Source organism: Mixophyes fleayi, chromosome 2 (assembly GCF_038048845.1).
Source record: "Mixophyes fleayi isolate aMixFle1 chromosome 2, aMixFle1.hap1, whole genome shotgun sequence".
Classification (NCBI taxonomy): Eukaryota; Metazoa; Chordata; class Amphibia; order Anura; family Limnodynastidae; genus Mixophyes; species Mixophyes fleayi.
In genome coordinates, this window is record NC_134403.1 from 125,698,501 (window position 1) to 125,721,713 (window position 23,213).

Here is a 23,213-nt window from a genome sequence, read left to right on the forward strand (position 1 = left end):
CAGCTCTTTGCTCACTTCCTGCCACTGTTTCCAAACGAGCTGTGCTTTGATGAAGGTGAAGACCTGGAGATGTTTAGCTAGTTAGAAAAACAGGGGGCAGAGACTACAAAGTTCATGACACAACACAAAGATTTCTGAGGTTTTTTTGTGCTGTTCTGCACTGTTCAGATATATAAAACAGCTTTAATTTATATGTAACAAAAAGTAGTGCAGTTGCAGTCTGAAATTTGCTGAATGCATGGATTTAAATGTTGGATAATTTCATTGTATTTCTTGGGTCAATGGTTTATTATAATCACTTTATACTGGTTTGTTTCCTGTTTTTACCAACTATATATGTATGTTTTACATACATCTATGTCAGGAACTGACTATAGGTATGATACAGAGCAAAAGTATTGATGATTGAAAATGTAGCACTTACCCTTATGCCACCATGTTAGTGGGCAGGGGCACTAAAAGAGTGGGTGGTGGAAGTGTACAAAGTAACCCAAAGAGTCTGACAACACCACCATAGGTGGCGCACTGCCGCTCTATTTCCACCACAAATTCTATTCTCGTTATCTATGGGAGGGTCTCCATGAAGTTGCTGTCCCGGGGCCCAAAATTCCTCTTTGCAGCCATGACTGCACAAGCAGTATCTGTTCCCTTCTGTTTATACCGTCACCTGCTGCTCTGTTCATTACTGGTTTCCTAGCGCCTCGCACCCCATTCATTTCCGCTCACTTATTTTACGTTATCTAATGTCTTGGTGAACACTCAAACCCACCTCTTCTCCTCGATATTTCTTGGATAATCAGCACTGATCAACTTCTACCAAGTGCAAAGCAATGGATCCAGCTACTTCCATCCGGATCTCAAACTAGATTCCTAACACGAGATCCCCTGAGAGCCATCCTTCAGGGATGCTGCTGTTAGACTAATGATAGCTGTGTTGTATGTTCTGGTACTTGTAGAAGTGAGCAAGAATCAATATTATCCCCCTTGAAGTGAGCCGGTATCTGCCAGAGAGATGAGGAACACAGGGTGTATAGCACTGCGTTATTTAACATGTTTTATATTATTATATACAGTGTTAAAAGAACATATCAAATTAATTTCACTCTATCAAAAATCCCTGGAAATTTTGAATTTCCATATCATCTCTTCTAAATTCCCACTTCACCCACTGATTATATCTAGAATTTTATCTAGAATTGTAGTGTTCTGTTCAACACAAAAGTAAACATCTTCCAAATCATAAGTTCCCTGTATTTTTAAATAAATGTAAAATACTTTTTAATTGTATGGTACATTGAAGCACACATAGTAAAACTTTTCAATTAAAATACTAAAAGTTAACCCAATCAGAAAACACATTGTTTTGCATGCACAGATATGTCAGCCATCTCATACCATCTTAGAGCACATAACATTTGAAACTGTATGTCTTTTTGTTCATATTTGAATACAAACATGTGCAAAACCCTAGTGTATTAGAGTAGAGGACTGCGGCATTATTCTGAAAATTATTCATGCTTCTATTCTTGTATAGCACAAGGTCGCTGCTATGTCACACACATTCTGCCTTCAAATGCTATCTTATAATGCCAAGAAAATACTCTGCTATTGTCTTGTGGTTTTTCAACTAAATGGCTAATGTACAGTACAGATAACAGTATTTCATTTCAACTAGGCAAAATTAAAATTATAGCAACTTTGTGATCACTTTAATATAATGGTGATATAATTAGAAAGTTCTGGGTGTAGACTAGTAAGAAAACACGATGGAAAAATATTGAAGGTTGGCTTTTGTTCTCCTGCTATTTCATTTATCGTCAACAAAACAACTAACCGCCTTTCGATAAGCACCAAAGAGCAATAATGTTTGATGAGTTTAGTGAGAGCTTAGCAAGAGGACACTTGCTATACTTGATGAGTATATTTACTAAACTACGGCTTACAAAAAGTGGAGATGTTGCCTATAGCAACCAATCAGATTCTAGCTGTTATTTTGTAAAATTTACTAAATAAATGATAACTAGCATCTGATTGGTTGCTATAAGCAGCATCTCCTCTTTTTCAAACCCGCAGTTTAATAAATGTAACACCTTCGATTTTTTTAGAATGTAATGATTTTGTAACATTTTTCTTTTTCTTTTAGAAAAATATTTATCCCTCAACTTATATACTATAATATTAGTTTGTAGAAGCACGATGACCCTAGGTAATATTTAGTTTCATATTTTAGGTTCAGAGACAATAATCATAATCTCATAATGTAAATTCATGTTTGTGGGATTGTTTTTGCTTGGTTACTCTCCAGTTATTTCTTGGTGTCATTATTTTTTCATTTTAATTTTATACTTCTCTTTTTGGTGTTTCTGTGGAACGTTTCAAGATAATATTTGTGCTTCGTTAGATATCCTTTATATCTATGTGTCAATTTGCACCTCTCTTTTTTTTTTTGGGTGTTTCGGTTGCACGTTGATATCGTAACCTGTGTATTACTAATCTAAACTAACGTGTGTTCCTTGGACTTAATTTTCATTTTGGGACTAAGTGCCATCTTAATTGTACCTGCCTCTAGTTAAAGACTTAACCACATCTGAAACACCTTACCTGAATGTTAAAGCTGTGCTTCTCACAGACCTGGAGACTGTGATATTATATTGTTCTCATGGGTCTATTCCTTTGCATGGTAGACTCTACCCTCTCCCCGAGCCAGAGATTATGGCTATGAAAGATTACCTTAAGGAAAATCTTGAAAGAGGATGCATCCATAAAGCTGTTTCATTCTGAAACTCAGCCTTATTCTCCATTTAAGAATAATCTCAATACCTATATTTATTCACAAAATATGTGACACAATCTAAATAATCAGGAGGGCAAAACTAATTGTATTAAATAATACAGCCCCCCTCTAAAGGGGGGTTCTGCAACCACCTAAGACAAATACAAAACTAATTATAGTTTGTGCACACTTATAGGAGAGAGAGTGATTGAAACAAATGTTATTCGAATCCTGCAAGATTGTCACGGGCACTAGGAGTCTTTACCCAGGGATCACCAGGTGATAAGCTTACCAGAGCAGTATAGGTGGTAATGTGGTACTCTGGTAGCGGGGTGATCACGGAACAGGAGACAGCAGATGATAGAGATGCTCGGGAAAGTCTATGACTAGCAGCACTGGTAATATATATGTAGTAATACACGAGGAACTGAATGGACAAAGGAAACGTGAGGGTAGTCAGTGGTTTGCGGTAGCAAGTTGTACCACTGCTATAATGAGGAGAAATGTCCAACAGAAACGAGGAGGTGATGAGAGTCAGCGGTCTGCGTTTAGCAAGTTGTACCGCTGTCTGAGTGAAGGAATGGGATCCAGGTGAGGGTATCCGGGAAGTCAGTGGTCTGCATTAGCAAGTTGTACCACTGCTATGTGAGAGGACACTGGAACAGGTGACACTGGAAACAGGAATCAGTGGTCTGCCTCTAGCAAGTTGTACCACTGAATATATATGTGAGGAGGAGCACGGGGAGAGACTGCAATACAGAGGATACACGGGCACCTTGAACTTGATCCACAATGACATGCACAATATAGTAATGACTGAACAGTACTGCAATAATACAAAGTCATAGAAACTATCCGGGCAAAAGATAACACAGTCAATGATGGCAAAAGTCTCAGCGGATAGTAAGCTCCAGAGGAGAACAACTCAGTCCAGCAAGATATGCAATACACCAGCACAGTCAATGAGAAGTATGCATACCGTGATTCAGGAGCAGGCTGTCAGACAGGAGTGCAGAGATACCTGAACGGCTGGAGGCCGGCAGGATGCGAAGTCCCTGGAGGGTGAAGCGGTAATCAAGTAGGTGCAGCGCACAGGTAGGTAGACCAGCAGGGGAACAAATACTCAGGAAGCAGTAGTATGTAGAACTGGACTCCTGGAGAACCCTGAAGAGTAGCGATGGTCTAGACGAGATGAAAGCAGTGAGGCGCAGATCCGATGCAGACTGGCGAGTAGAGACCAGCAGGAACACTGAGAAGCACGGAGAGCGGATCAGCTGCTGCAGACACGAGTAGAACTGAGGAGTAGCAGCCAGCAGGACTCTGCAGGTACACGGAGGTAGCGGATAGCAACCAGCAGGTGCAGCCACGATGAAACACGGGAGAGTAGAGCTGAGCTGGAACTGTTGAGCACGGAGAGCAGCGGATAGGAATCAGTTGTAGCAGTCTCGAGGAAACACGGGAGAGTTGAGATGAGCTGAAGACTGTAGCGCACGGAGGGAGCAGATAGGAATCAGCCAAACAGTCACGATGAAACACAGGAGAGTTGAAGTGGTCTAAGGACTGTAGTGCACGGAGGCAGCGGATAGGAATCAGCTAACAGTCACAATGACACACAGCAGAGTTGAAGTGGTCTGAAGACTGTAGTGCACGGAGGCAGCGGATAGGAATCAGCTAACAGTCACGATGAAACACAGGAGAGTTGAAGTGGTCTGGAAACCACAGGAGTAGAAGTGGTCTGGAAACCACAGGAATCAGCAGCGCTGAATACATGAGGAAACAGGAACACCTTCAGAGGCTCATGGGGAATGAGACTCCAAGATCAGGCAACGAGGAGTGGACAGCAGGTGCTTTAAATTGGGAGTGTTGCCTGATCAGCCAATTAAGTTAAAGGAACAGGTACTGAAGGTTTTGAAAGGGCTGCGCATGCGCAGACCCTCAGGATGGTGGACGGCCACGGTTCCTAAACACACGGGAAGAAGCACTCACAGTCTGGTGAGTGACAGTACCCCCCTTTTGAAAGGTGGTCACAGAACGCCTGGAACCGGGCTTGTCCGGATTTTTGGAATAAAACTTCTTAAGAAGAGCTGGGGCATTGAGATCTTCAGCTTTGATCCATGAACGCTCCTCAGGACCAAAGCCCTTCCAATGAACGAGGAAACTCCTCGCGAAATTTTTGCGTCCAATACATGAGTAATCTCAAAATCTTCCTCCTGATGAACTTGAACTGGCTGAGGTGCTGAAGGAGGAGCCGAGAAACGGTTGATGATGAGAGGTTTGAGCAAGGACACATAGAAGGCATTGGAAATACGAAGGTTCTTAGGAAGTAGAAGTTTGAAACAAACTGGATTTATCACTTGAATGATCCTATATGGACCAATAAAACGGGGAGCGAATTTCATAGATGGGACCTTCAAACGAATATTTTTGGTAGATAACCAGACACGATCTCCAATTTTCAGTGGTGGAATAGCCCGCCTCTTCTTATCTGCGAAAGACTTATATTTGGCAGATGTCTTCTTTAAACAGGTTTTGACCTGAGACCAAATATTTTTGAAGGTCTGACAAACAGTCTCTACAGCAGGAACTTGGGTGGGAGGGAGGGCAGGAAATTCCGGAAAAAACGGATGGTGACCGTAAACCACAAAGAATGGAGTTTTGGACGATGACTCATGGTACATGTTGTTATGAGCGAATTCAGCCCAAGGAAGCAATTCTACCCAGTTGTCTTGATTGGCTGATGAGAACATCCTTATAAAGGTCTCGAGATCTTGATTGACCCGTTCAGTTTGTCCGTTTGATTGCGGATGGTAAGAAGATGAGAGTGCTAATCGTATGCCCAAGGTTTTACAAAGGGCCCGCCAGAATCTGGAAACGAATTGTACTCCTCTATCTGACACAATCTCAGACGGACATCCATGAATACGAAAGATTTCCTTAACGAAATGTTCAGCCAGAGTAGACGAGGAAGGCAAACCAGACAAAGGGACAAAATGAGCCATCTTCGAAAATCTGTCTACCACTACCCAAATAGTATTACAATTTTTACTAGATGGCAGATCAGTAACAAAGTCCATACTAATATGGGTCCAGGGCTTGGACGGGATGGGTAGTGGTTGCAGCAACCCCGCTGGAGTTCTGCGGGAGGATTTAAACTGAGAACACAATTCACAAGAAGCAACAAACTCTTTGACGTCTCTCCTCATCGAGGGCCACCAGTAACTTCGAGAGAGAATCTCGAAGGTCTTGCGTTCACCAGCATGTCCAGAAAAACGAGAAGAATGGAACCACGAAAGGATTTTCCTCCTAAGGGTAGGAGGCACGAGGGTCTTCCCAAATGGTAGCACTTTAGTGGAAGAAGCAGCCAGCGAGATACATTTGGGGTCTAGTATAGAATGGTTGGAAACCTCTTCAACGTCAGAGGACGTCACAAAAGCTCGAGATAGAGCGTCAGCTTTCTTGTTCTTGGTAGCTGGTTTGAAGGTTATGATTAATTCGAAACGGGAAAAGAAAAGAGACCATCTTGCTTGACGAGGATTCAAGCATTGAGCAGACTGTAGGTATGACAAGTTCTTATGATCCGTGAAAATCGTCACAGGGTGACGAGCTCCTTCCAATAAGTATCTCCACTCCTCTAATGCAACTTTGATAGCCAGCAACTCCTTGTCCCCGATAGTGTAATTTTTCTCCGCGGGCAGGAGACCCCGAGAGTAAAAGGCACAAGGATGGAATTTTTGTTGCTCCGAGCGTTGGGAGAGAATGGCTCCTAAGCCCACATTAGAGGCATCTACTTCTAGGAAGAAGGGAAGTGTCACATCAGGCTGTTGAAGAATGGGAGCAGAGGAGAAGGACTCTTTAAGAAATTGAAAGGCTTGGAGGGCCTCGGATGACCATTGCTTAGTATTGGCCCCTTTACGAGTCAGGGCCACAATAGGAGATGCAATGGACGAGAAGTCTTGAATGAAGCGTCTATAGTAATTGGCAAAACCTAAAAAACGCTGGATAGCACGAAGAGTAGTTGGCTGGGGCCAATGTAATACAGCATTCACCTTTTCTGGATCCATTTTCAGGCCAACTCCGGAAACAATATACCCCAAAAATGGAATCTGGGGCAACTCGAATGAACATTTTTCTAGTTTGCAGAATAATGAATTTTTCCGGAGTCTGGAAAGGACCTCTGCCACATGTTGGTGATGAGAAGGCAGGTCCTGTGAAAAGATCCAATATATCGTCCAGGTAGACAATGACACATACATATAACAAGTCCCGAAAGATCTCATTAACGAAGCCCTGGAAAACAGCGGGGGCATTACACAACCCGAAAGGCATTACTAGATATTCATAATGCCCATCTCTGGTGTTGAACGCTGTCTTCCATTCGTCACCGGGCCGGATTCTAATTAAATTATAGGCACCACGAAGATCCAACTTGGTAAAGATCCGAGCTCCCTTGATGCGATCAAATAACTCAGTGATCAACGGAATGGGATACCGATTTTTAATAGTAATGGCATTGAGTCCACGAAAATCTATGCAGGGGCGTAGTGATCCATCCTTCTTTTTTACGAAGAAGAACCCGGCTCCAGCGGGAGAGGTGGAAGGTCGAATAAACCCTCGCTGGAGATTCTCCTGGATGTAATCAGATGTAGCTTGAGTTTCAGGTAACGAAAGTGGATAGACCCGACCCCTAGGAGGAGTCTTGCCAGGTAGAAGATCGATCGGACAATCCCATGAACGATGAGGAGGAAGACGTTCAGACTGAGCTTTATCAAAAACATCGGCAAATGAAGCATACTGAGGAGGGAGTCCCGGTGAGGAAGATGAGATGGAAGATTGCTGTATTTTAAGAGGAATGACTTGAGAAAGACAACGATGATGACATTCAGCTCCCCAAGACGTAACTTGAGGAGTACGCCAGTCAATCTGGGGAGAATGACATTGAAGCCATGGAAGGCCTAAGACAATCGGACTTGTCGTAACAGGAAGAATTAAAAATGAAATCTCTTCATGGTGTAGCACACCAATCTGAAGCGTTACTGGAGACGTACTCTGGGTGATGAGACCATTGATGAGACGTGATCCATCTATAGCAGTCACGGTAATCGGTGTTTTCAAAGTAATCACTGGTAGGGACCACTGATTCACTAGGGATTTGGAAATGAAATTTCCTGCTGCTCCAGAATCAATTAGTGCTTGAGACTCAAAGGATTTGGTAGCACAGGAAATCGTAACATCAAAAGCGCAGACTTTTAATTTCGTAGAAGATGGAGAGGACTCCAGGGACCCTAACTTCACCTCTCCAGAACTAGTTAGGGCCTGGCATTTCCCGATTTCTTAGGGCAAGAACTGAGCATATGTGTGGAATCAGCACAATAGATACAAAGTCTATTGTTTACTCTTCGGTTCCTCTCCTCTAAAGTTAATTTGGAACGTCCTATCTCCATGGGAATCACAGAAGGTGAAGCTGGACGAAATTGAGGGGTTGAGCGAAGAGGTGCTTTAACTGAAGTTGTTTTCTCAGATTCTCTTTCACGAAACCTCATGTCTACACGATGGCAAAGAGAGATCAAATCTTCTAATGACGTAGGAAGCTCTTGGGTAGTCAGTGCATCTTTAATTTTATCGGAGAGCCCCTGCCAGAAGGCGGCAATTAATGCTTCAGTGTTCCACTGAAGTTCAGAGGCTAATATCCTAAATTGAATGACGTACTGGCCTACTGTATGAGAACCCTGACGTAAACGAAGAATGCTGGAAGCAGCGGAGGTCACACGACCTGGTTCATCGAACACACTTCGGAACATAGAAATGAATTTGGCACTATCTTGTAATACAGGGTCGTTTCTCTCCCACAGAGGGGAGGCCCAAGCCAGAGCTTGTCCAGAAAACAATGAGATAAGATAGGCCACTCTGGAACGATGGGTAGAAAAATTTTGAGGTTGGAGCTCAAAATTAACTGAGCATTGGTTGAGAAAACCCCTACAAGTTTTGGGGTCTCCATCGTACTTTGACGGAGTAGGCAGGTGAAGCGTGGGAGCCATAGACACCTGGGATGGCACTGGGGAAACGGAGGAAAGCACAGGAGCTTCAACATTAGCTGTAACGGTCTGTCCAGATGTTCCTTGGGAGGCTAACGACTGGTAGCATTGAAGTAACAGCTGTTGGCGAGCATCCTGTTGCTCCACACGGGTGACCAGATGCTGCAGCATCTTTTTGGCTGTAGGTTCCGTATCTGGGTCTGTCATGGCCTGATCTTACTGTCACGGGCACTAGGAGTCTTTACCCAGGGATCACCAGGTGATAAGCTTACCAGAGCAGTATAGGTGGTAATGTGGTACTCTGGTAGCGGGGTGATCACGGAACAGGAGACAGCAGATGATAGAGATGCTCGGGAAAGTCTATGACTAGCAGCACTGGTAATATATATGTAGTAATACACGAGGAACTGAATGGACAAAGGAAACGTGAGGGTAGTCAGTGGTCTGCGGTAGCAAGTTGTACCACTGCTATAGTGAGGAGGAATGTCCAACAGAAACGAGGAGGTGATGAGAGTCAGCGGTCTGCGTTTAGCAAGTTGTACCGCTGTCTGAGTGAAGGAATGGGATCCAGGTGAGGGTATCCGGGAAGTCAGTGGTCTGCGTTAGCAAGTTGTACCACTGCTATGTGAGAGGACACTGGAACAGGTGACACTGGAAACAGGAATCAGTGGTCTGCCTCTAGCAAGTTGTACCACTGAATATATATGTGAGGAGGAGCATGGGGAGAGACTGCAATACAGAGGATACACGGGCACCTTGAACTTGATCCACAATGACATGCACAATATAGTAATGACTGAACAGTACTGCAATAATACAAAGTCATAGAAACTATCCGGGCAAAAGATAACACAGTCAATGATGGCAAAAGTCTCAGCGGATAGTAAGCTCCAGAGGAGAACAACTCAGTCCAGCAAGATATGCAATACACCAGCACAGTCAATGAGAAGTATGCATACCGTGATTCAGGAGCAGGCTGTCAGACAGGAGTGCAGAGATACCTGAACGGCTGGAGGCCGGCAGGATGCGAAGTCCCTGGAGGGTGAAGCGGTAATCAAGTAGGTGCAGCGCACAGGTAGGTAGACCAGCAGGGGAACAAATACTCAGGAAGCAGTAGTATGTAGAACTGGACTCCTGGAGAACCCTGAAGAGTAGCGATGGTCTAGACGAGATGAAAGCAGTGAGGCGCAGATCCGATGCAGACTGGCGAGTAGAGACCAGCAGGAACACTGAGAAGCACGGAGAGCGGATCAGCTGCTGCAGACACGGGTAGAACTGAGGAGTAGCAGCCAGCAGGACTCTGCAGGTACACGGAGGTAGCGGATAGCAACCAGCAGGTGCAGCCACGATGAAACACGGGAGAGTAGAGCTGAGCTGGAACTGTTGAGCACGGAGAGCAGCGGATAGGAATCAGTTGTAGCAGTCTCGAGGAAACACGGGAGAGTTGAGATGAGCTGAAGACTGTAGCGCACGGAGGCAGCAGATAGGAATCAGCCAAACAGTCACGATGAAACACAGGAGAGTTGAAGTGGTCTGAGGACTGTAGTGCACGGAGGCAGCGGATAGGAATCAGCTAATAGTCACAATGACACACAGCAGAGTTGAAGTGGTCTGAAGACTGTAGTGCACGGAGGCAGCGGATAGGAATCAGCTAACAGTCACGATGAAACACAGCAGGGTTGAAGTGGTCTGAAGACTGTAGTGCACGGAGGCAACGGATAGGAATCGGCTAACAGTCACGATGAAACACAGGAGAGTTGAAGTGGTTTGAAGACTGTAGTGCACGGAGGCAGCGGATAGGAATCAGCTAACAGTCACGGTGAAACACAGGAGAGTTGAAGTGGTCTGAGGACTGTAGTGCACGGAGGCAGCGGATAGGAATCAGCTAACAGTCACAATGACACACAGCAGAGTTGAAGTGGTCTGAAGACTGTAGTGCACGGAGGCAGCGGATAGGAATCAGCTAACAGTCACGATGAAACACAGCAGGGTTGAAGTGGTCTGAAGACTGTAGTGCACGGAGGCAGCGGATAGGAATCAGCTAACAGTCACGATGAAACACAGGAGAGTTGAAGTGGTTTGAAGACTGTAGTGCACGGAGGCAGCGGATAGGAATCAGCTAACAGTCACGGTGAAACACAGGAGATTTGAAGTGGTCTGGAAACCACAGGAGTAGAAGTGGTCTGGAAACCACAGGAATCAGCAGCGCTGAATACACGAGGAAACACAGGAACACCTTCAGAGGCTCATGGGGAATGAGACTCCAAGATCAGGCAACGAGGAGTGGACAGCAGGTGCTTTAAATAGGGAGTGTTGCCTGATCAGCCAATTAAGTTAAAGGAACAGGTACTGAAGGTTTTGAAAGGGCTGCGCATGCGCAGACCCTCAGGATGGTGGACGGCCACGGTTCCTAAACACACGGGAAGAAGCACTCACAGTCTGGTGAGTGACAAAGATGAAGATGAAAACCCCATCTCCAGCAGAGTAAAACTCCTTACAAACAGTTCTCCGAAGGCTCCAGCATGTAGTTTAATCACACATATTCCCTTACTCTCGTCCGAGTAGGGAAACAAATGATTATTCACAGTAGTTCTGATGAAGTGGGATATAGTTGCGTTGTTATCAAGACTATGTTTGCTGTATTGGGAGAGTATAAAAGATCTGAAGTGCTTATGTGGGTGGCTCCAAATGTGGAAAAATTATTTCCATACTTACCAATAATATAATGCAGGATTCAAATGTTTCTTCATGTATAGTAGTCACTTTAAAACTATGTAGATGTGGTATCCGATTACTGTGCTACACCATAGAGACAGTGTATTCAACTGATGTGTTTCCCAGTGGTAATTAAGTTAAGGGAACAAGGAAGTGTATTTAAATTCAAAATAGCCAATCAGAACTGAGTCATTTTCATCTATTTATTTATATAGCATCACTAATTCCACAGCGCTGTACAGAGAACTCGCTCACATCAGTCCCTGTCCAATTGGAGCTTACAGTCTAAATTCCTTAACATACAGAGACTGAGAGAATTTAATATCAGCCAGTTAACCTACCAGTAAGTGTTTGGAGTGTGGGAGAAAACTGTAGCAACCCACGCAACCACAGGGAGAACATACGAACTCCACACAGATAAGGCCGTGGCTGGGAATTAAACTCATGACCCCAGCGCTGTGAGTCAGAAGTGCTAAACACTAAGCCAACTGTGCTGATTTTGTAGACTGTTCAACCATTAACCCTTACAAGTCTATAAAAAGTTGACAGATTGAGTTCTTACGTCTATTGGATAAAAAGAAAACCAAGTTCTCTCATCACTTTAATTGAAATCAATTGTAAGTAATGCATCCATAGATAAAGTACAGGATTTCATTGTCAATCTAGACAGAACGTGTTAAGCAATTAACCTGTTTGTATGGCTCCATGTGCAGAGTTTTATTCTGCTAGATTGGGTTTTCATCTTTATCTTGCAGTACTCGAGTAACATTTGTTTCCATCACGCAAGCTAATCAGCATTGATATTCACACTCGGATACTTTGCAATAACATTTATTTTTATATGAGCTCCTGTAGTTTACGGTTAGCTACTTCTTTATATATTGTTGCAATTTGTTAGTTGGAATGATATGAAGTCTCTACTTTAAGTGCACCCTAGCTACAGTTCATAAATTGATTTTAAATGAATTATCACATGCTTTCATCTTACAATCCCTAGCTACTTCCCTGTGCAGCAATTCTTTGCTTGCTCTTGCTTTGTTCTTAATCTCTTTTTGCTCTTGCAAAATCCTGTCGCTTCCACTTTCAAAACTCTAGACCAAAAATCATAACTCTAATCCACTCTCACTATCTCCTGCCTTGACTACTGATACCTCTGCTTGGCTGGCCTGCCTCTCATTCCTCTCTACCTACTTCTATCAGTCCCCAACTCCATGGCAAAACTGATTTTCCTCTCCCATCTTTCTGCTTCTGCCTGCAAGCTCTGCCCATGTCTACACTATTTTCCCACTCCCTACAGAATCCAATTCTAACTCCTCAACCTCACCTACAAAGCCCTTAGCCTCTTTTTCTCGCCCTCTCCATTTTGTCAATGGTCGGCTCTTTCACTGATAAATACAGCACACTCACACATCCAAGACTTCTTCACACCTAAAGAATTCACTTTCATGTCCAATCAGACTTTCCACCAGCCTCCACTGTTTTAAACTCTCCTAAAAAAACACCTGTTCTTCAAAGCCAACCAGTCTTTTTCCTGAAACTCCACCTACATTGGCAAAGCCTCCCTCTGCCCACATTCTAACTCCATGTCACTCCTTCAGTGCCTTGCGCTGCCCAATTTAAATTGTAACGTCTTATAAGCAGGGCCTTCTTGTCTGATAACACTATGTCCACATGTGTGACCATATCTTTCCTCTTTCATGTTCTTTGCAACAATTGTAGTATATCTTGCCTATTATCTTTTAGAGAATGTTATGCTTCTCGAATGTCCATTACTTTGCCTGTTGGACCTTTACGTCTGTTATATGCTCAAGTGCTCCACAGTGTGGAGATTCACATTTTTTGTTGAGCCTCCAGCACTGTGTTCTTTTACAGCCTTTATCTCTCCCAAACCAGGGTTGTATATTGTGATGGATCCCATTGTGGAGCGCCCTTTGAAAGGTGTGACTACAGTCCTTGTTATAGTGGATTACTTCTCATCTGGTTCGCCTAAAAATACTACATAGCCCACAGAGTTAACTGCAGTCGATGTTAAGAGCTTTGTTTCCAGATTTTACTTATCTGACAGAGCCCCGCAATTTGTCACAAAATTTTGGAAACGTATTTAATCAAACAATGGGCATCTCCCTTTGGGTGCCTTCATTTTACCACCCACAGACCAATGGTCTTACAGTGAGGAACAACCAAGCTAATATACTTACGATGATTGCCTGTGGAAACCAATCTTTGCTTCAGTTTGCAGAATTTTCTTTCAGTATCTGCAAACAGTAGTCCTGGATACTCTCCCTACTTTTGTATGTATGGGCAATATCATGACAATTTCTGGATCCTCAGGTACACCAGCCGTTGACAGAAGAATCCAGCAGACATATAACACCTGTAGTGACGTTTCTAAGAGATCACTGTCTGCCTTTGAAAAGAAACATGCTGGCAGCAGATGCACTGCTTGCTTCTTGTCCAGTATAATACCATCCAGTAGCTAGTTGGTGTGATTGGGCCCAGAAGATTGGAACATATTTATGCTAGGGTCTGAATACATCTAGTTTACACCATTGTTATGAGTAAAACCTCTCAGATTATTATGGCAATAATGTTGAGAGAAATAGAATAATTGCTACCGTACATGATGCTGTTCACTTGGTTAATATATAAGTTATTTGTGCCTCCAACCATTGTGGCAAGAAAGAACAAGGAGCAGAAACAGCACTGGAGGTTTCCAATAGCAAAATAGTGGGTCAATTTAAATTAATTAATCAAGAAATGCTCACTGAGCTTTTCTACTTGATGTAGTTATATTGTTGTGAGCACCATATCCATGGTATAGGTAGAAACTCTTGATTCAAGGACAAAGGGAGGGATATTTCCCTTTAATGTTATAAAAGTCAGTATAGTATGCTTAGAAAGCTGGGCACTCTTTTGGTCTGTGACCCATCCAGACCTTGCTTGTTTTTTTTGTTTTGTTTTTTTTAATAATTGATATGATGGACTGGTTTAAAAATCCCTAGAAACACTTTTCAACGCCTCCCATTTGACTGATGGGGGTTGAAGGGTTCCATGCGGGGTCAGACTCAAAATCAGAAATTTGCTCTCTTGACAATTTTGCAACATAATCTTGTGGTGTCTTGTTATTTGAATGCCATTATCATGTCTGGCTTAATGTTGTGAGAAGGACAGGAATATAGGGAAATGACCATAGCAGAGACTTTTAGAAACGTGCACATTCCAATCCAGAATTAAATTCTCTACCAGTTCCTAATTGAGCCTACTGAAAGAGTCACTAGAATAAAATCTGAAACCCTGAATATCATCTATGCATCCACTAGCGATAGTAAGCGCAGCGCTTCCTTTAAGTGGCTTAAGGTAGAAGCAGTGATCACTCCAAAATCACATAACAAAAATACTCCTTGGCTTCCACTCAATCGCTCACATATCTAATATTACTAGCAATATGTTATGCTCTAATGTTGCTCCTCTTTTGCCTTTAGGTATGTAAGACTTAGACAGGATTCTTTGTCATTTTTATATCCAAATAAACCCTGTAAAAGCTATATTGTGTGTAAGAATATCTGCACGTTTTAATAAAAGGGGCAAATTCATGAAGGCATATAATAATTGGGCAAAACTGACCATTATTTACCAAGTGCCACGTACCTAGGATTAAAAGAGGTAGAGTTCTACTTTTATTCAGCTCCTTAATAACTGCATAGCATAATTAAACTGATATATAGTAGTGGGAATGCTCCCCAAATTAGAAGTATAATACATAGCAACTTTAATCACTACTTCATGAGTCCAAGCTACTATGTTATCTGTGAGAAAAGCTAACCTGACCCACAATGGGTACACCCTGATTCCATGAAGCAAATAAAGGTTTGATTGATATTTCAGTTAAGCGTTCCATACCGCATCAGTAGCCCAAGTTATTACTTAGGATGTAAGCTCGTATGAGCAGGGCCCCTCTCCCCTCCTGTCTTCATACCGACTCTTCTCCGCCCTCACTCCATATGTCTGCCCGGAGTTTCCGAAGCATTGGTACTTAGTGTTTATTGTTCTGTGATGTTTTACCCTGTATGGTCTACTGTTCGTATTATGTAAGGCGCTGCGAAAACCCTGTGGCGCCCAACAAATAAATGATAATAATAATAATAATTACTTTGAAATTCTCAATACCTTCCCTTTTAAGAGTAGACCGAAATCTTCACACTTGGCCATGTAAGCTGGGAAGTGTCAGATAAACAATTCTCATTTCAGAATGTTACTCATCTCGGGCATGATCAGAAATTATAAGATTATGGATTTCTGCTCCTAGCGCTCTGTTAATTAGCACAGTATTTAGTAAGCAAACATTTATACTTAATAGGACAATATATGCCTGAGAGTCTGTACTCTAGCCAGGGGATTTAGCAGTCACCAAATATCTACAATTTCAGTGCGTTGTCAAGAGTGACAATAAGATCAACCAGTGCTCTAACTGGACTCCCCGACCAAGTAGAATTCCTGTCCTCCTTCACAGCCACTCTGCTATATCATCTGAAATTTCATATTATTCACCAATACCCAAACATGCTGCTCTTGAAAGAAAGATGTGTTTGTGTTATTGGGCCCATACACTTTGTGTATCATAACATTTTTGTCCTACAAGTATATCTGAAATTTACATATAGAAGCTGATGAGGGGTAAGTGCACAGCCTTAATAAGCAAAAATAGGCATAAATATAAACAAACCTAAAATTAGGCAAAACCTCTTATAAATGCATGGCACGCATCTATATCATGTCAAAAGTATAAGTTTATTAAATATAATTGGTAGAAAATGAACAATGTGTTAAAAACAAATTAGAATACTTTACCAAACACCAACCTAAAATTGTTTGATCAGTAGGAGAGTATGATTTCCATTCTTTCAAAATTACTGTGGTCCAACAAATTTTTTTACTAGTAGTATAGCAGCATATATATGAATTAGACGCATGTTAAATAGCATAGTAGAACGATGTGTCCGTTCCGTAAAATAAATACAAATGTCAGCACAAAGGAAAAATGAGTCAGATATTTGTTAAGACGGTGCAATCAGCAACACAGCAACAAATGCAAGTAAAAAAAATTACAAATGCAACATGCAAGCTCAGGCTATGAAGGCCAGCAATAATACTTATAGGAAGGTATAAAGTAAGCAGAATATCTTAGAAACGTCTACTAATGCAGCTGCAAACCCATAAAGAATTATGGAGCAGTACTGTGACTGGATCACTTATAAATAACTTATTTGTGGCTGGATCATGTATGTAGAAATAATATATTGTAGAAATGTATTTCAATCAGAGGTGCAGGCACCAATGTGTACTTGGAAATGCACTTACCGTGTTACATTGGGATGTGTTTTGTATGGAAGTGTCATTCTTTGGGTTTGTAAGGTTGCTAGAGGAAATCTCCAATTAGGCATATGTGGGGAGGGAGTCTGATGGCAGGAAATGCTGACTAAGTTTTTGGATGAAGTGTGAAATGGCTGCTCTGGCCAAAGGCCCAGCAGCGGGGTCGTTACTGTGTGGCCTTTTGTCCAGAGTGTTAGAACCTGCCTGAACATTGTAAACAGCACGTGATGCAGGAAATCACAGCCAGTTTTAGGATATCACAGATAAGTGTAAATATTGTTAGCTTTGCATTGCATGTAAATCCATGTTTGGGTAAACAAATTGCATCCTGATTCTAAAAATAGCATGTGAGGCTGTGTCCAAATCTGTATAAAAAGCCCTCTCTTTTATTGAAAATTGTCCTTCTGATTCCATCTGACCTGAGCACTGGCACCTTCAATCAGTGTGACTGCAAATAAACATCACTTGCTTCAAAGACCTGCTTGAAAACATCTTCCATGCTGAAAATCCTGTGACCTACAGATTAGACCCAAAATCTAATTAATTCCAGCTGTTTCTGAGGCCTCAGCATTCAGTACCACCGCTCTGCCTGCTACCCAGCAGCTCTGGCCAGTGCGATAGGCCAGGGGGTATCTGTCCACAGCAACCCTGATCTATAGAAGGAGGTCAGGAGTACCAACCCAGGTACACCAGTAACAGGTTACATTAGCAGCGTCAGTCGTTCAGAAGAAACCTGGTTCTAGATGCCGGTAAAGGAGTCCAGTGGTGGCAGCACTTGTAAGGCCCTCCTACTGCGGTGACAGGGCGCGTTTCGGATAATGAAAAGGAACGGTGGCAAATTAAGCCCAGATGGTTCCCAGCAACAGCAGGCAGGGTGGCATAGGTGGTCCATCCTGTCACAGATTTCTGGTGGTAAGCGGTGGGATATCCGCAGGCGGCTTTTTGTGAACCAATCAGGAGAGCCAAGTTATTCAAGAGAGCAATAACTACAACCAGGAGAATGCACAGGATGTCTGACTACACCAATACGTTCAGGGCGGATCTCGAGACTCTGTGCAGTGCCAAGGGCATTGACATCAGCCATCCGCCAAACAGGACGGAGATGAGAGAGGCTTTGAGGGAATGGCAGCAACAAAAGGCAGGGTGGCATAGGCGGTCCATCCTTTCACAAATACATATGCCATAAATTCCATATGAATGGTTACTTTATATGAAGAGTGAGAAGTTCCTTTGTGTAGCATATTTTGTTGCTAAAAAAGAATGTCTTTAGTAACAAAGCCCTCAACTCGTTGTTCAATCTTGTAGGCAGTGGCTTCTTCAAGCCATTCGTTTAAAGGCAAATGGGAGTGGTCTAATTTGTTTGTTACATGGAAAGAAAAACAGTGATCATTATCATTATCACATAGCAATTTATAAACATGAACGTTATGAGAACAATGAAATATAGGTTATCAGTTAGGTTGGTCACTTAGCATATTATATCACAAAACATATATAAATTCCCCTATTGCACGTATTTTATATGCCTAAGTACAGGGGCTGATTGGGAACTTAAAGTGGCCCTGGAAAAAATTCTTGAAGTGGCCTCATGTCGGCCAACACAAATGTAGGTGGGATTTAGAACTTGGTTGTAGTAACATTTAGGAAAACCTAGATGTGATGACTAAATACACAGTGGGTCATTTCTAAAGCAATGCAGGGAAAAAGCTGTCAGTCCTGTGCTATAAAAATATATGAATCTTTTCGGATGATCTACGACTGGTTTCTACCTCTGTGCTGAAACTTATTTAGTTGCCTACTAACACATCCTTCCAAAATTCCCTTCATAGAAACATATCTGACTTTGTTTAGTTTAGCTATTACGAAACATGCCCCCCCCCCACCCTTTCCTCCCTATAATTTTGTGTACAGTCCCTTCCTCTCTCCCTATAGTTTTGTATGACACCCCCTCTCCTTCTCTATAGTTTTGTATGGCAGCCCCCCTCTCCTTCCCTATAGTTTTGTATGGCAGCCCCCCTCTCCTTCCCTATAGTTTTGTATGGCAGCCCCCCTCTCCTTCCCTATAGTTTTGTATAGCAGCCCCCCTCCCCTTCCCTATAGTTTTGTATGGCAGCCTCCACCTCTCAATAGTTTTGTATGACTTACCTGTAGTTGTGCGGCGTCTTTCCTTGCTCCTCAGACAGACAGGAAGTGAAGACTGCTTCTGTCTGCTGCACAGTGTTGTGGGAGCCCATACAGCAACAGACAGATTGGCTGCCTGTTGCTTTCCACTGACCACCAATGCCTTTAATCATTGCCCCCGCAGCCCCACCGTGCTTCCCCCCTGTGCTGGCATCCCTCCCCCGGGGAAAAGAAGAAAAAATAGTGACATACGAGGTGACGTCTTTGGGCCACCTCCCTACCGGAAAAATTCCCTGTAAGGCCTATGCCCAGTCCGCCCTTGCCTATATAACCAGTATAATTTAATTCCTCATTAAGGTCATGCGGGGTAGCAGATTTAGTTCAATATATTCCTTTGCTGTCTTAATAACTTTAGTCGGGTTGCACATTTAACATTGTAAAATATACCTAAAAAAACTTGATAATTCTTTTCCCATTCGAGAAATGTGTAGCAGTGTTTCCCATGTTCCCATGTTGCAAAGCTCTTTGCCTTAACTCTCTAGAGGTCATCCCTATTTTACCACAATCAATTGTCTTGGCCCTGTATCCTGTAGTTTCACCACTTCTTGCAAGCACGCTCTGCCTCCTGAAAGTAAAAGTGTCTCAGTTAATCTCCAGGAGGAGCATTCATGTTTCAACCCAAGAAGTCAAATGAAGTGATGAATATATAGAAGTGGTCTGACGGGTTGGAAAAGATGTCTAAATCGCATAGTCATTTCTATCTGCAAATAACATTAATGTGGGTGTTACTAAAAGGTGTAATCTCTGGAATTTAAGTAATTAGGTGCCAAACAGACAAGCCTCCGCTATTTGTCTATTGAGAGCCTTCATACCTTTAATAATAGTGGGAGGAATACCTTGGAACTTGATCTGTCTGAAAAGCCTGTAAAAAAAATAATGAAATCATACGTTATGTAAATTGTAATCTATTAGTTGATAAAGAAGGATAATTGGAGTTCTTAAACTAAATTTCCTGTAAGAAAATTACATTACTGTGTCGGTTATCTATAATAATAAAAAACATCATTCTTTTCTGAGGGGAATTAAACTCTTTGATGTTTTTAAATGTCATAAAGTCAGGTAATTAAACTTGAGCAGAGAATGATGTTAGTATTAGGAGTAAGTACTGTGGAACAGGGGTTGATGCGTTACCTGACTTTCCCAAGCCAAAGGGAAGTAGTAGGGAGCAGGGATAGTTGCAGGAAGTGTGAATGGTTGAAATCACCTACAAAGAGGAGATAGACCACTGGGTCAGAGCCCTAAAATAATACCATGTTGTAATCAATGGATTAAAAAGGGAACTAAGGGCTCGGATGTGGGAGTAGACTGTGTTAATAACCAAGAGATTCTTGGTTTCATGTTCATTGTAAATAGCAATGTTGATCAAAAATAAAATCATAGTGTGTTATTGTAAAGCATAAATGTTCCATTATAAAGTTATTATTTTCTAATGTATGTTGATTTTCATTGCTAAAATAGTTTTTTTTATTGTTGTCCGGCTATCTTCATGGTTAATACTAGGATATAGGGCCTTGATGTTGCAGGAAACTTGAAGTATATTAGGTGTCAAAGTTATATTGTTCAATTTAGTCAATACATCAGTGGTGTCTTTCACATAAGAGTTAAGCCTAGTACAGTCATGGCCAAAAGTTTTGAGAATGACACAAATATTATTTTTTAAAAAAGTCTGCTGCCTCCGTTTTTATGATGGCAATTTGCATATACTACAGAATGTCATGAAGAGTGATGAGATGAATTGCAATTAATTTCAAAGTCCCTCTTTGCCATGACAATGAATTTCTTCCCAAAAACATTTCCACTGCATTTCAGCCCTGCCACAAAAGGACCAGCTAACATCAGGGCAGTGATTCTCTTGTTAACACAGGTGAGAGTGTTGACGAGGACAAGGCTGGAAATCACTCTGTCATGCTGATTGAGTTAGAGTAACAAGTGGAAGCTTTAAAAGGAGGCTGGTGCTTGAAATCATGGTTGTTCCTCTGTTAACCATGGTTATCTGCAAGGAAATACGTGTAGTCATCATTGCTTTGCACAAAAAGGGCTTCACAGGCAAGGATATTGCTGCTAGTAAGATTGCACTAGAATCAACCATTTATCTGATCATCAAGAGCCTCATACAGAGAGAGAGGTTCAATAGTTGTGAAGAAGGCTTCAGGGCACCCAAGAACGTCCAGCAACCGCCAGGATTGTCTCCTAAAGTTGATTCAGCTGCGGAATCGGGGTACCACCAGTACAGAGCTTGCTCAGGAATGACAGCAAGCAGGTGTGAGTGCATATGCACGCACAGTGAGGTGAAGACTTTTGGAGGATTACCTGGAGAAGGTCAGCAAAGAAGCCACTTCTCTCCAGGAAAAACATCAGGGACAGACTGATATTCTGCAAAAGGTACAGGGATTGGACTGCTGAGGACTGGGATAAAGTCATTTTCTCTGATGAATTCCCTTTCAGATTGTTCGGCGCATCTGGAAAAACGCAAGTCCGGAGAAGGAAAGGTGAGCTCTACCATCAGTCCTGTGTCATGCCAACAGTAAAGCATCCTGAGACCATTCATGTGTGGGGTTGGTTCTCAGCCATGGGAGTGGGTTCACTCACAATTTTGCCTAAGAACACAGCCATGAATAAAGAATGGTACCAAACATCCTCCTAGAGCAACTTCTCCCAACCATCCAAGAACAGTTTGGTGACGAACAATGCCTTTTCCAGCATGATGGAGCACCTTGCCATAAGGCAAAAGGGATAACTAAGTGGCTCGTGGATCAAAACATCGAAATTTTGGGTCCATGGCCAGGAAACTCCCAGACCTTAATCCCATTGAGAACTTGTGGTCAATCTTTAAGAGGTGGGTGGACAAACCCCCCCCACAAATTCTTACAAACTCCAAGCATTAATTAGGCAAGAATGGGTGCCCATTAGTCAGTATGTGGCCGAGAAGTTGATTCACAGCATGGCCAGGCCGAATTGCAGAGGTCTATAAAAAGAAGGGTCAACACTGCAAATATTGACACTCTGCATAAACTTAATGTAATTGTCAATAAAAGCCTTTGACACTTATGAAATGCTTGTAATTTTACCATTATACCGTAGCAACATCTGACAAAAAGGTCTAAAAACACTTAAGCAGCAAACTTTGTGAAAAATAATATTTGTGTCATTCTCAAAACTTTTGGTCATGACTGTACATTATGCTGCAAATGAAAATCAACACCATTACTAATGGACTTATACTACTTTTTCCTGCAACTATGGGGCAACTTGTGGGATTCTTGATGTCATTATGTACCTTGGGTATGGCATAGAATGTAAGAATCTTTTTTACTGTAAGAAATCTCGCCTCATCTGCCTTAATCACTTTATATAGACAAGCATCATCCAGTAGCAAACTTAATTGTTTTCTAAACATATAACTACCCACGTTATAATATCACACGCAGGTACTTGCGATTGGAAGTCAAAATCCTTATGTTCCTATCCAGTTGAGCCCATACATTTAAATGACCAAATTTTTTCTGCATCTGAAAGGTTTCCTGGAGATAGGGACACATCACCTCATTACACACCCAATTAGAGCAGTAAGCAATACACCAAATTCCACACCAAAGTCTGAGAGGTGGTGACAGCCTGCGTACTGCAAGAAGTCTATGGGCGTCATCAGATTAGTCCCAAAACCACAAACCCAACTCCCTACTCACTCCTGAACTCATTTACCTGGCACTGTTGTTCCATCTTAGAGCATCATCAGTTTGATCAGTTTTGGGCTCTGAGGTCCTTCCAGAGAAGGAAATTTCATTTCTCATGTGTGTTAAAAAATTGGATCAAGCCCTCTTCTATCCAACTCTTCAATTTTACAGGTTTACTTAATGTGAACTTCCTGTACTGCTGGTATAAGACAGAGCTAACTTTACTGAATGTTCTCTTTTCTATTCTGAAAAATAGGCACCATAATCTAGCAACCTGTTGTCATTAATCTTCAGTTGTGTCCTAGAGCAGGGGTGGCCAACCAGCCGGAGCCTAAGAGCCAAAAAATACTCATGGAGACGGCAAAGAGCTAACTTTACCTTTTATATATGAGTGCATTACATATATACAGTATAAACATGCGTATACATAACGCACACACATACATTGAAAATATAACATTTTACAAT

The 23,213-nt window shown here is 42.2% G+C and overlaps 1 protein-coding gene across 2 annotated transcripts in view; it reads left to right on the plus strand.

Moving 5' to 3' along the window:
- UBAC2 (UBA domain containing 2) overlaps positions 1-23,213 on the plus strand; it is a 176,167-nt gene that overhangs the window by 121,122 nt on the left and 31,832 nt on the right. The gene's annotated exons all lie outside the window — the stretch shown is intronic.